Source organism: Triticum urartu, chromosome 6A (genome assembly GCF_056163025.1).
Source record: "Triticum urartu cultivar PI428250 chromosome 6A, HENAU_Tu73, whole genome shotgun sequence".
Lineage (NCBI taxonomy): Eukaryota > Viridiplantae > Streptophyta > Magnoliopsida > Poales > Poaceae > Triticum > Triticum urartu.
The window spans coordinates 342,075,883-342,089,083 of NC_141878.1; positions in this window are offsets into that span (position 1 = coordinate 342,075,883).

Sequence of the window (13,201 nt, forward strand, 5' to 3'; positions counted from 1 at the left end):
GGGGGGGGCTCTTCAAGCGGGCGGCATGGCGTTTCTGGTGTGGCGGCGGTGGGGAGCACGGGAAGAGGCAGAGCATGGTCGGGAAGATAGGTGCAGCGGTCTCACTGGGGCGCTAGCGCGGGAGTCGACGGTTGTGGCGCAGATGGCATCTAGCGGCAGTGGATATCGGTCAGGATGAAGTGGTCAGGAGCGGCGGTCTGGAATTCGCTACAGAGGCCATGGCGCACATGACGTCTATCGTTGTCGCCGGAGTGGCCGGGGAAGGCGGCGCCTTGGGGCGTTGGTGGCTGCGTGGGATGGATCTGGGAGCTCGATCCAACGCCTCACATCAGGATGTGCCTGGTGGGTGCGCTCGTTGCGTGCGGGAGGTGAGGTGCTATGGTCTCTCGCGTGCAAGGCCCTGGATCGCTCCGAGGCAAGGCAGGCTGCCGGGAGGTGGCGTGGCCAGCCCTTGCTCGTAGTGCTGGCGGATCTGGGCAGTGCTGGAGGGGTTGGTCTGGAGCTCGTCTTCTTCGACCGTGTAGGAGTTGGGTGTTGGTCTGAGTGCTCTCGGTTGTGTGAGGGGTCGATGTTCCGCGATGGTTTGATCATGACGACGAGGTGCTGCGGCACCGGTGGTGTGACCCGGACTAGTCGGCCAAATCCGCTGGTAGGGGTGGGAGTTGTGCGACGGTTTGGATGAAAATCCTACTCGACTTCGGTTGGAGCTGGTGACGACGGCGCCCGTGGGTGTCGTTTCCCTCCTTGGAGGCGTCGCTGTGACGTCTGAATAATTAAACTACAGTGAACCTCTGCTAATGATGCCACGTCACCTCGGTTACTGTTGATAAACCCGCGTTGATTGGAAACCAATTCATATTCAAATCAATAATCAAGTCAAACAATAAAAGTTTTCAAATATTAAAACTAAAATGTTATGGATATGACAAATAATTCATAAGTAATAATGGTGGATAAACCACAATTTTTATAAGGTATTTAAAGGCACTAAAATTGGTAAACAATGGTGAAACAATTATTTAAACGTCTCTTAAATGATTAAATTTTTGAAAACTACTTTTTATAACTGCAAAACTAATGGTGGCAATGGTATAATTACTACTACTAATTGAGGTGCCAACTATATGTTTTGCAAAACTAAAATAATTTGAAAGATTAACTAAACATAATATAAAAGAGGTAGAACCTAGTGTGCACTTGGGCTTTAATTCTACAGTATAAGGCCCAGCCCACCTTGCACCTCCTCCTATCTCTGTTCACAGAGGATGTGCTGGACGAGCAACGCTCGTCCATGGCTCATATGGCCGCGTGTCGAGCATGTGCCGGCTCCCTCGTCCGATAAGGTCGCCCTGGCTCTCTCTTCCTTCCCTACACCGAACCCTAGCCCCCCCGGTAACCCCCTCTCATTCTCCCCCTCTCAGATTTGCTCGCGTCCGAGACACGATCGCCGCCACCTCGTCGATCCCGTGTAGCCACCGAGCCCCACTCGCCTAGCCGACGTGCCCACTAGCTTCGTTGGCCTCCGCTACGACCTCTACGACCGCTGCTTCAAGTCGGAGACCGGCACACCAAGCAGACCGGCGCCGCCTTCCTTCTTCGTCCGCTGTCGTTCGTCGTCGATTCCGACGGCTTCACTGCATCCCGCGCCTCCCCGAGCCTCTCCCTGTCAACGATGTGAGCCGTCGCGCTTTTCCCCTCTGCCTCCCCCTCGATCTGCATGCTCTAGCCGCTATGCTCGTCGTTGCCGTCTTGCGCTAGAAGTCGCCATGGTTGGCACTCCACTCACCTTGCCTCGGCCCCGCTCGCTCATGCCCACGCCCGCCCCGAGGCGCGCCCCTCAGCCGCTCGTCGCGAGTGTCCCACGCGCTGATGCTTTCTTCTATACTGCTGCCTGCTACTGCTCCCCTGTTGCGCTGCTGTTTGCTGCTACCCGCGCTCACCCGCGCCTGTTGCGTCCCGGACCCCCATGCTCGCTCTGACCGCGCGTGCGTCGCCCTGGCCCCGCATCCCGGCCGCCCGTGCGCTCCTTGGGGTTCCGCTGCCGCCCTCTCTCGAGCCCTCGGCCGCCCCGCTCGTGCTTGGTCGTTTGCGCCAGGACGGCGCCGCCCGCCCGCCCGCCCGAGGCATGCTCTGCTCGTCTGACGGCCGCCGCCGGTGCCCGCCGCTCCTGCCGGCCCGTGCTCCGGCCGCCGCCGCTGGGTACCCGCCGCTTCTGTCACCCGTGCTCAGCCGCGGGTAGAGCCGGTCGACTCTCTCCCACATGGCCCCTGGCCTTTCTTTTAATTAGCGCCTAATCCAGATTAATGCACTAATCCCCCCCTAAATAGTGTATGACATGTGGGCCTTCTCTGTTGATTGAAATTGCAAATAAAACTATGTTAAATATCAGCCAATGACAGGTGGGCCTGCTGTCCAGTTTGACCAAGTCAAACTACTGACTGCACTAGCCTAGTCACTGACCGATGGGTCCCTGCTGGACCTTTGACGAGTCAAAGCTGACCAGTTGACTGCTGACTTGGCAGTCAACTGGGTCCCACTATCAGCCTCACAAGCCACTACTATGTACACTTCTGTGTGCATTTAGCAATTCCCCTTTTTAATTTCGAATTAATAATAAATCTAGGAATTTCAGAAAAACTTTAAAACTTTAGAAAATCATAGAAAATAATCCGTAACTCGGATGAAAATACTTTATACATGAAAGTTGCTTAGAACAACGAGACGAATCCGAATACGCAGCCCGTTCTTCTGCCACACATCCCTAGCATCGCAAACATGCAACATTCCACCTCTATTTCATCTGTCCGAAAACGCGAAACACCGGGAATACTTTACCGGATGTTTCTCCCCTTTGTCGGTATCACCTCTTACCGCGTTAGGGTACCCCTAGCACCGTTATATGTCATGTAGTGCATCGTTATGCATCTGTTTGCCTTATATTCATTGTTTCTTCCCCCTCTTCTCTCTGGTAGACTACGAGACTGACGCCGCTGCTGCCCCGATCGACTACGGTGTTGACGACCCCTCCTTCTTGCAAGAGCAACCAGGCAAGCCCCCTTTAATCAACCCTATATCGCCTATTCCTTCTCTCTACTGCTTGTATTAGAGTAGTGTAGCATGTTACTGCTTTCGGTTAATCCTATTCTGCTGCATAGCCTGTCTTTGCTACTACTGTTGTTACCTTTACCTGCAATCCTAAATGCTTAGTATAGGATGCTAGTATTCCATCAGTGGCCCTACATTCTTGTCCGTCTGCTATGATATATTATCGGGTCGTGGTCACTTTGGAAAGTGATCACGGGTATATACAACCTACACTATTATACATGATACCTGGTGGTGCTAAAGTCAGGTCGGCTCGTAGAGTGCCCACAAGTGATTCCGATGTGGGGGCTGAAAGGACAGGTAGTTCCATCCCGGTAGTGGTGGGCCTGGGTTCCTGACGGCCCCCTACTGTTACTTTGCGGCGGAGCGACATGACAGGTTGAGACCACCTAGGTGAGAGGTGGGCCTGGAGTTGTGCAGAATAGGTCTCTAATATTTGCTACTTTTCCAGCCTAGAATTCCAGCTGCCGGCATTCTCCCTCTTCGTGCAAACCTTGTAAAATAAGAGAGAATAGGCATAAGTATTATGACATAATGTGTAATAACAACCCATAATGCAATAAATATTGATATAAAAGCATGATGCAAAATGGACGTATCAACTCCCCCAAGCTTAGACCTCGCTTGTCCTCAAGCGGAAACCGATAACGAAAAAATGTCCACATATTTAGAGATAGAGGCGTTGATAAAATAAAATACGGACATGAGGGCATCATGATCATTCTTATAACAACAATATATATATATATTGTCATATGATTTCTTATGCTAAAGTAACAATTCATTCAAAATTTCAAGTATTAATCAGAAACTTCATTAAAGACTAACAAACTATAATCTTAGTCATTGAAGCAATTGCAATTTATCATAACATCGGAAAGAGTAAATATAAGAGTTTTTCAGCAAGTCCACATACTCAACTATCATTTAGTCTTTCACAATTGCTAACACTCACGCAATACTTATGGGTATGAAGCTTTAATTGGACACAGAGAAAGATATGGGCTTATAGTTTTCCCTCCCAACCTTTTACCTCAAGGGTAATGTCAACAATAATAGTTTATGAAAACCCACATCCAATTAGCTATATATCAGGATCTTTCTAACACACGGTGCTTGCCAAAGGATAAAATGTAAAAAGGAATGGTGAAGATCACCATGACTCTTGTATGAAGTATAGGGCAAAAATAAAAGATAGGCCGTTCACAGAGGGAAGCAGAGGTTGTCATGTGTTTTTATGGTTGGATGCACGAAATCTTAATGCAAAAGAACGTCACTTTATATTGCCACTTGTGATATGGACCTTTATTATGTAGTCTGTCGCTTTTATTTCTTCCACATCACAACATCGTATAAAGCTTATTTTCTCCACACTAATAGATCATACATATTTAAAGAGCAATTTTTATTGCTTGCAACAATGACAACTTACTTGAAGGATCTTACTCAATCCATAGGTAGATATAGTGGACTCTCATGGCAAAACTGGGTTTAAGGATATTTGGAAGCACAAATAGTATCTCTACTTGGTGCAAAGAATTTGGCTAGCATGAGGGGGAAAGGCAAGCTCAACATGTTGGATGATCCATGACAATATAATTTATTTCGGATGTAAGAAAGCATAACCCATTACGTTGTCTTCCTTGTCCAACATCAACTTTTTAGCATGTCATATTTTAATCAGTGCTCACAATCATAAAAGATGTCCAAGATAGTATATTTATATGTGAAAACCTCTCTTTCTTTATTACTTCCTATTAATTGCAACGATGACTAAAACTATGTTTGTCAACTCTCAACAACTTTTATTCATCATACTCTTTATATGTGAAGTCATTACTCCCCATAATATAAATATGATCTATTTATTTATTTTTATTCTTACTTTTATTCCCTCAAGATCATAGCCAGATAGCAAAGCCCTTGACTCGAAACTAATCTTTATTATATATAGTTCAAGGACTCGATTACATAGAAGGATCATAAAGCAAAACTACAAACTAGATCATACTAAAATTTTATTCTACTAGATCAAGACATTCCCAAAAGGATCGAACTAAGAAAAACGGTAAAGATAAAAGTGTGATGGTGATACGATACAGGGGCACTCCCCCAAGTTTGGCAGTTGCCAAGGGGAGTGCCCATACCCATGTATTTATGTCTCTTTCTTCGGAGGTGAAGGAGATGGTGATGATGACAATTGTGCCTTCAGCTTTTTCATATTGTAATTGAGAAGAGCGATCTCCTCGTTTGAATCATCGACCTCCGATTCCATCTTCAAGATCTTGTCACATAAATCTCCTTTGCTTTTCTACCGAAAACGAGAAGGAATAGATTGGTTGTTAGACAGTTTAGCCCTCTTAGGGAGACTAGACTTCTTGAACTTCATGTGCATATCCCCAGGTTGAGGTAGAGGAACATCCTCCTCCTCCGAACTTGAATCATTGATCCTCCTCAAATGAGCATCCTCCTCATCATCTATAGTTCAATCACAAGGAGATAGGTCCCCATAGGTCTTTGGGTCAGCAACGAGATGTGAGACATAGCTCTCTCCGTTGGAGTCTTGAGATGACATCTTGCTCTAAATCTGCACCAGAAACAGCTCGGAACAAAAACAGAGGATATTTGCGTGGTACAGTGCTCAAAACCTTCGGGAGATTATATAATGAATTTTTACCGACCAAAAGAAGTATCGTGTAAGAAAACGGAGTCCGGAGGACACACGAGGATCCCACGAGGTAGGGGGCGCGCCCTCCACCCCCGTGGACTCTTCGTGTCCTTTCCGGACTGCTTCTTATTTTCCTATTTTCTTAAATATTCCAAAATAGAGAAAAATTGCTATTAGAACTGTTTTGGAGTCGGTTTACTTACCGTACCACATACCTCTTCCTTTTCGGAGGTTGAAACGTTCTGGAAGGTGTCCCTTATATACTCCACCGAGGTTACGGTTTCAATAACATTAGTTTCAACATTTATAGTATTACCTGAGATATAATGTTTGATTCTTTGACCGTTCACCACCCTCGGATTTGTGCCTTCGAAGTTGTTGATTTTTATGGCACCGGAACGATAGACCTCCTCGATAACGTAAGGACCTTCCCATTTAGAGAGGAGTTTTCCTGCAAAAAATCTTAAACGAGAGTTGTATAACAATACAAAATCACCTACATTAAACTCACATTTTTGTATCCTTTTGTCATGCCATCTTTTAACCTTTTCTTTAAACAGTTTGGCATTCTCATAGGCCTGGATTCTCCACTCATCAAGTGAGCTAATGTCAAATAGTCTCTTCTCACCGGCAAGTTTGAAATCATAATTGAGCTCTTTAATGGCCCAATATGCCTTATGTTCTAGTTCGAGAGGTAAGTGACATGCTTTTCCATAAACCATTTCATACGGAGACATACCCATAGGATTTTTATATGCAGTTCTATAGGCCCATAATGCATCATCAAGTTTCTTGGACCAATTCTTTCTAGATCTATTAACAGTCTTTTGCAAAATTAATTTAAGCTCTCTATTACTCAGTTCTACTTGACCACTAGACTGTGGCTGATATGGAGATGCAATTCTATGATTAACATCATACTTAGCAAGCATTTTACGAAAAGCATCATGAATAAAATGTGATCCACCATCAGTCATTAAGTATCTAGGGACTCCAAACCTCGGACAAATAACTTCTTTAAGCATCTTAATAGAGGTGTTATGATCAGCACTACTAGTTGGAATAGCTTCTACCCACTTAGTAACGCAATCAACAACAACTAAAATATGTGTATACCCATTAGAGGAAGGAAACGGTCCCATATAATCAAAGCCCCAAACATAAAATGTTTCAATAACAAGACAATAATTCATAGGAATTTCTTGATGTCTACTAATATTACCAATTCTTTGGCCTTCATCACAAGACAAGACAAACTTACGGGCATCCTTGAAGAGAGTAGGCCAATAAAAACCGGATTGCAATTCCTTATGTGCAGTTCTATCTCTAGCATGGTGTCCTCCATAAGCCTCGGAGTGACACTTGTGTAGGATCTGTTCCTGTTCATGCTTGGGTACACAACGTCTAATAACACCATCTACTCCTTCTTTATAAAGGTGTGGGTCATCCCATAAGTAATGTCTTAAATCATAGAAAAACTTTTTCTTTTGCTGGTATGAGAAACTAGGTGGTATAAATTTAGCAACAATGTAATTGGCATAATCAGCATACCATGGAGCAGTACGAGAAGCATTTATGATAGCTAATTGTTCATCAGGAAAGCTATCATCTATAGGTAGTGGGTCATCAAGAACATTCTCTAACCTAGACAAGTTGTCTGCAACGGGGTTCTCAGCTCCTTTTCTATCAATAATATGCAAATCAAATTCTTGTAGTAGGAGAACCCATCTAATAAGTCTAGGTTTAGCATCTTTCTTTTCCATAAGATATTTAATAGCAGCATGATCAGTGTGAATAGTTCCTTTAGAATCAACAATATAAGGTCTGAACTTATCACAAGCAAATACAGCTGCTAAAAATTCTTTTTCAATAGTAGCATAATTTCTCTGGGCACTGTCTAGAGTTTTACTAGCATATTGGATAACATTTAATTTCTTATCAACTCTTTGTCCTAGAACAACACCTACAGCATAATCACTAGCATCACACGTAATTTCAAAGGGTAAATTCCAATTAGGTGGCTGAACAATGGGTGCAGAAATCAAGGATTTCTTAAGTATTTCAAATGCTTCTACACAATCATCATCAAAGACAAAAGGAACATCTTTTTGTAAGAGGTTAGTCAAAGGCCTGGAAATTTTTGAGAAGTATTTAATGAACCTCCTATAAAAACCGGCATGACCAAGGAAACTTCTTATACCTTTAATGTCCTTTGGACACGACATCTTTTCAATAGCATCAATTTTAGCCTTATCAACTTCAATACCTCTGTCAGAAATTTTATGCCCCAAGACAATGCCTTCATTAACCATAAAGTGGCACTTCTCCCAATTCAAGACAAGATTAGTTTCTTCACATCTATGCAAAACTCGATCAAGGTTGCTTAAGCAATCATCAAAAGAAGTTCCATATACGGAAAAATCATCCATGAAAACCTCAACAATCTTTTCACAAAAGTCAGAGAATATAGCAGTCATACATCTTTGGAAGGTAGCATGTGCATTACATAAACCAAAAGGCATACGTCTATAAGCAAAGGTGCCAAAAGGGCAAGTAAAGGTGGTCTTTTCTTGATCCTCTTTTGACACAGGTATTTGAGAGAAACCAGAATAACCGTCTAGAAAGCAAAAATGTGTATGTGTGGATAATCTTTCTAACATTTGATCAATAAAAGGTAAAGGGTAATGATCCTTTTTAGTAACTTTATTTAATTTGCGGAAGTCAATTACCATTCTATAACCTGTAACAATTCTTTGTGGGATCAATTCATATTTATCATTAGGAACAACAGTAATGCCTCCCTTCTTAGGGACATAATGGACAGGACTTACCCACTGAATATCAGCAACGGGATAAATTATACCTGCCTCCAGAAGCTTTATTATTTCTTTTCTTACCACTTCTTTCATCTTAGGATTTAACCGTCGTTGGTGATCAACAACCGGTTTAGCGTCTTTCTGTAATTTTATTTTGTGCTGGCATAGAGTGGGACTAATGCCCTTAAGATCATCCAGAGTATATCCAATAGAAGCACAGTGCTTCTTTAGAGTTTTCAATAATCTCTCTTCTTCCCGCTCTGAAAGGTTAGCACTAATAATAACATGATATATCTTATTTTCATCAAGATAAGCATATTTAAGAGTATCAGGCAATGGTTTAAGCTCAAACACGGGATCACCCTTGGGTGGAGAAGGATCCCCTAGAATTTCGACAGGCAAATTCTGTTTCAAAATAGGTCCCTGTTTAAAGAATACTTCATCTATTTCCCTTCTTTCATTCATAAACATATCATTTCCATGGTCTAGCAAATATTGTTCTAAAGGATCATTAGGAGGCACGATAATAGAAGCAAGACCAATAATTTCATCTTTACTAGGCAATTCTTTATCATGGGGCTGTCTATGAAATTTAGCAAAATTAAAATCTTGAGACATATCCCCTAAACCAACAGAAACAACATCCTTTTTGTAGTCTATCTTAGCATTAACAGTATTCAAGAAGGGTCTACGAAATATAATGGGACAAAAGTCATCTTTTGGGGAACCAAGAACAAGGAAATCAATAGGATATTTAACTTTCCCACATAAGACTTCAACATCTCTAACAATCCCAATTAGTTAAATAGTATCTCTATTGGAAAGCTTAATTGTAACATCAATACCTTCTATCTCAGCAGGTGCAATATCATGCATAATTTCTTCATATAAAGAATGAGGTATTGCACTCACACTAGCACCCATATCACATAAGCCATGATAGCAATGATCTCCTATTTTAACAGAAACAACAGGCATGCCAACAATAGGTCTATGTATATTTTTAGTATCGGGTCTAGCAATTCTAGCAGCTTCATCACAAAAGTAAATAACATGCCCATCAATATTATCGGACAGGAGGTCTTTAACCATAACAATACTAGGTTTAACTTTAATTTTCTCAGAGGGTGTAGGTGTTCTAGTATTACTCTTACGAACCAAAGTTGAAGCTTTAGCATGATCCTTTATTCTAGTAGGGAAAGGTGGTTTCTCAATATAAGCAGTAGGAACAATAGGATCAACATTATAAGTGATAGTCTTTTCTTCAACTTTAATAGGTTCAACTACTTTTACTTCAATGGGAGGATGCCAGTTAATCCACTTCTCCTTAGGGAGATCAACATGAGTAGCAAATGATTCACAGAAAGAAGCTACTATCTCAGAGTCAAGTCCATATTTAGTGCTAGATTCACGAAAAGCATTGGTATCCATAAAAGATTTAACACAATCAAACTTAGGTGTTATACCTGACTCCTTACCTTCGTCGAGTTACCAATCTTCAGAGTTGCATTTAATTCTTTCCAATAAATCCCATCTGAATTCAATAGTCTTCATCATCAAAGAACCAGTACAAGAAGTATCGAGCATGGAGCGATTATTGAGAGAAAGCCGAGCATAAAAATTTTGAATAATAATTTATCTTGGGAGATCATGATTGGGGCATGAATATAACATTGACTTAAGCCTCCCCCAAGCTTGAGCGATGCTTTCTCCTTCGCGAGGCCAAAAATTATATATATAAGTACGATCATGATGAACCAGATGCATAGGATAAAACTTCTGATGAAATTCCAATTTCAATCAGTTGTAGTTCCATGATCCAATATCATCACATAGCCTAAACCATGTCAATGCCTTTCCCTTCAAAGATAAAGTGAAGACCTTCTTCTTTATAACATCCTCGAGCATACCTGCAAGCTTAAATAATCCACAAACTTCATCCACATAGATTAAGTGCAAATCGGGATGCAATGTTCCATCTCCTGTAAAAGGATTAGCTAGCAGTTTCTCTATCACACCCGAAGGAATTTCAAAGTAAACATTTTCAGTAGGTTCAGTAGGTTGAGGAGCAACTCTTTGCTCCACTGGTCGGGGTGAAGATACACCAAACAAGTCCCTCAAAGGATTACTTTCCATAGTAACAAGTGACAGTAAATTTCAGCACACTATATAAATTTTTCCTTACCAAATTCCACCTACCAAAGGCGCTTCACTCCCCAGCAATGACGCCAGAAAAGAGTCTTGATTACCCACAAGTATAGGGGATCTATCGTAGTCCTTTCAATAAGTAAGAGTGTCGAAAGCAACGAGGAGCAAAAGGAAATGATAAGCAGTTTTCAGTAAGGTATTCTCTGCAAGCACTGAAATTATCGGTAACAGATAGTTTTGTGATAAGGTAATTTGTAATGGGTAACAAGTAATAAAAGTAAATAAGGTGCAGCAAGATGGACCAATCCTTTTTGTAGCGACAAGCCTGGACAAACTCTTATATGAAGGAAAGCGCTCCCGGGGACACATGGGAATTATCGTCAAGCTAGTTTTCATCACGCTCATATGATTCATGTTCGGTACTTTGATAATTTGATATGTGGGTGGATCGGTGCTTGGGTATTGCCCTTACTTGGACAAGCATCCCACTTATGATTAACCCCTCTTGCAAGCATCCGCAACTACAAAAGAAGTATTAAGGTAAACCTAACCATAGCATGAAACATATGGATCCAAATCAGCCCCTTACGAAGCAACGCATAAATTAGGGTTTAAGCTTCTGTCACTCTAGCAACCCATCATCTACTTATTACTTCCCAATGCCTTCCCCTAGGCCCAAACAATGGTGCAGTGTCATGTAGTCGATGTTCACAGGACACCACTAGAGGAGAGACAACATACATCTCATCAAAATATCGAACTAATACCAAATTCACATGACTACTTATAGCAAGACTTCTCCCATGTCCCCAGGAACAAACGTAACTACTCACAAATCATATTCATGTTCATAATCAGAGGGGTACTAATATGCATAAAGGATCTGAACATATGATCTTCTACCAAATAAACCAACTAGCATCAACTACAAGGAGTAATCAACACTACTAGCAACCCACAGGTACCAATCTGAGGTTTTGAGACAAAGATTGGATACAAGAGATGAACTAGAGTTTGATATGAGATGGTGCTGGTGAAGATGTTGATGAAGATTGTGTTGGGTCTCGGGTTCTGGCAAAACCCTTAAGGTTCGAACACTAGGGTGCGCGTGAAGATCTCCCCCTACCGATCCACGTCCTAACTTTGCTAAGATCTCAGGGACTAATTCGACGAACTCGCAACACAAAGGACATAAGATTTATACTGGTTCGGGCCACCGTTGTGGTGTAATACCCTACTCCAGTGTGGTGGTGGTGGATTGCCTCTTGGGCTAAGGGTGAATAGTACAAAGGGAAGAACAGTGTAACGCCCTGAGACCGATGTGCCAGATGTCTTCCAGTTATTCGCCGCGTTGCCATGTATTTTCGCTTGCGTGTTGCATCTTGTCATGTCATCATGTGCATTGCATCATCATGTTTTCAAAACTTGCATCCGTCCGGGTTCCCCAGTTCCGTCCGTCGTCCGTTCTGAGCCCAGACACACTTGCACGCGCCCGCGGCACATCCGAAATATTATTTTATAAGTGGCCGGGAAATGTTCTCGGAATGGGATGAGAGTTGACGTGTGGTCTTATTATAGTGTAGATAGACCGCCCGTCAAGTTTCATCGCATTTGGAGTTCGTTTGACGCCCCAACGATTAACTATAGCGGCAGTATAGCCGGTCTATCGTCGGGCATTTTTGGTCTCCGGAAACAGTCGCCGGGCCTCCCTCTCTTCTCTTCTCTCAGCTCGAGACCGTCTACATAGCCCACTACCTACCGCCAGATCCAACCTAAGCTCTCTCGTCATCCCGCGACCCTCCTCGCGCGCGCGTCTGATAGCTGTCCCGGACCCGACCCGAACAATTGTCACCGTTGAACTCAGATCATCCCCAAACATCTACTAAATGTCTCCGTTTTGTTAATTGGACTCCCTAGCTATTTTATTCGCGACCGTCGGATTAAGATCGAAGGGACCTAATGCCCCTAAACTTAGCCTTTTTGCTATATATAGATCAAACTCTAGCCTAACCCTAAAATCTAGGAGATGTGTCCCGTCGCCCGCCGCCGCTTTCCAAATCCCCCTCGGGATCTTCCCCTGCCGATCCACCCAACCAGCGCCCGATCCTTGACCTCTCGATCCTCTCCAGATCCATCCACCAACCAGCGTGCCTCCTACCCCGAGCTCCTCTTGTGCTCCTCCCATGGCGCCCTCGTCCCGAGCACCTTGACCCCTCCGCTACGTCCTCGCCACCCATTGGGGCAGGCCAATAGCTCCACCACGCCCGCCCCATCTCTCCTTCCTTCACCTGCCTCCTCTGCTTCTCCTCCTTGTGCCTCGCGGGAGCAGCTCCAACATCGGCCGAAGCCCTGCAGGACGAACAGGAGCTCCCGCCGCCGCGCCATGTTGCCGTTCCTCTGCTTCGTCGTCCGCGCCGACGACCAAGCCGTCGCCCCGTTCCCACTATCCGCTCCTCGCCAAGTC